Here is a 2,207-nt window from a genome sequence, read left to right as displayed (position 1 = left end):
GGGCGGGCAGGAAGACAGCAGAGCCCCTCCAGGTTTCGAGGTGGGTGAGGAGGATTATAAGCTACAATGCCAAGTGCATGGGACAAAGAGGAGCAGTAGGTCTGGAGGCCAAGGGGATGTGTTCATTTGGGGCTGTGTTGAGGTGAAAGTGTCTTGAGATGCCAGTCAAGATGGACAAGAGGAAAAGCTCCAGGAGTAATTAGTGAGGGGGAGGAGGAGGTGGTGATGGCTAGGGTTGAGGGAGAGACTAGAGTCCCTGAAAAAGAGAAGGGCAGACCCCCACCTAGAGCACATGGGCTCGGCAGTCAGACTGCCTGGCCTCAGATTCACTGACCTTGACCATATTGCTTGATCTCTCTGTGCCTCAGTTTTCTCCTCTGTCAAAATGGGGATAAAAAAAAAAAATCTTTGCCAGCACCGGTTTGGCTCAGTGGATAGAGTGTCGGCCTGCGGACTGAGGGGTCCCAGGTTCGATTCTGGTCAAGGGCATGTACCTTGGTTGAGGGCACATCCCCAGTGGGGGGTGGGGAGGGGGTGCAGGAGGCAGCTGATCGATGTTTCTCTCTCATCGATGTTTCTAACTCTCTATTCCTCTCCCTTCCTCTCTGTAAAAAAATCAATAAAATATATTTTTAAAAAAATTATTAAACAAAAAAACAATCTTTGGGTTACCAGGGAGAGCTAATGAAGCCATAAGCACAAAACTCTTGGAGAGACCAAGATGGCGGCATAGGTAAACACCGGAGACTGCTGCCGCAAACAACCACTTCAAAAATACAACTAAAAGATGGAAAGGTAAACACCGCAGACTGCTGCCGCAAACAACCACTTCAAAAATACAACTAAAAGACGGAACGGACATCACCCAGAACCACAGGAAGGCTGGCTGAGGAGAGACTCTTCAACTAGAAGGAAAAATAACAGCACACCGAGGCTCAGAGGAGGCGCAGTGTGGAAAATACTCAGGTGCGGAGGTGCGCGCGCAAAGCGGGCTGGTGGCTGAGAGCGCGGTTGTCGTTTTCGGTCAGGGGGGAGTCTCAGACTCTGAGCTCCAGATACGGGCGAATCGCTGGGGACTCGGACCCAAACGGGAGAAGCGGGAGTGTCTGGCATCAGTTGGAAGGCAGCTTTCTCTCCGAGGTTTGCAGCGGTTCCTGGGGTTCTGAGAAGCAGAGCCTCTGGGAACGGGACTGAGGGCACCATAACCGCTCCCTCCGCCCGCCCTGTTGAGCCCGCCCCGCCCAAGCCCTGCGCAGAGCCATTTGCCGGATCGCCTCAGGCAAAGGCTAGATTAGCACCTCCCCAGAGGACAGAAGTTTTCCGCGGCAGACACAGCTGATTCACACAGCCAGTCGGCCTGGTGGTCAAATCCCTCTAGTATTAACTACAACAATCAAGGCTCAACTAGAACAAGACTGCGCACAAAGACCACTAGGGGGTGCACCAAGAAAGCATAAAAAATGCGGAGACAAAAAAACATGACAGAAATGGAGGATATAGAGCTAAAAATCGCAATTTTGAGGGCTTGCAAAAATGTGCTAGAAGCTGTCAATAAACTTGAGGAGAGAGTCACGAAAACTAATGAGACCCTCGATGCTATGATAAAGAACCAACTAGAAATTAAGCATACACGGACTGAAATAAAGAATATTATACAGACACCCAATAGCAGACCAGAGGAGCGCAAGAATCAAGTCAAAGATTTGAAATGCGAAGAAGCAAAAAACACCCAACCGGAAAAGCAAAATGAAAAAAGAATCCGAAAATATGAAGATAGTGTAAGGAGCCTCTGGGACAGCTTCAAGCGTACCAACATCAGAATAATAGGGGTGCCAGAAGATGAGAGACAGCAAGATATTGAAAACCTATTTGAAGAAATAATGGCAGAAAACTTCCCCCACCTGGTGAAAGAAATGGACTTACAGGTCCAAGAAGCGCAGAGAACCCCAAACAAAAGGAATCCAAAGAGGACCACACCAAGACATATCATAATTAAAATGCCAAGAGCAAAAGACAAAGAGAGAATCTTAAAAGCAGCAAGAGAAAGAGACTCAATTACCTACAAGGGAATACCCATACGACTGTCAGCTGATTTCTCAACAGAAACTTTGCAGGCCAGAAGGGAATGGCAAGAAATATTCAAAGTGCTGAATACCAAGAACCTACAACCAAGATTACTTTATCCAGCAAAGCTATCATTCAGAATT

Source organism: Myotis brandtii, unplaced genomic scaffold (assembly GCF_000412655.1).
Source record: "Myotis brandtii unplaced genomic scaffold, ASM41265v1 scaffold525, whole genome shotgun sequence".
NCBI classification, from domain to species: domain Eukaryota; kingdom Metazoa; phylum Chordata; class Mammalia; order Chiroptera; family Vespertilionidae; genus Myotis; species Myotis brandtii.
The sequence above is the reverse complement of the archived record's forward strand: the minus strand, read 5'-3'. Positions refer to the sequence as shown.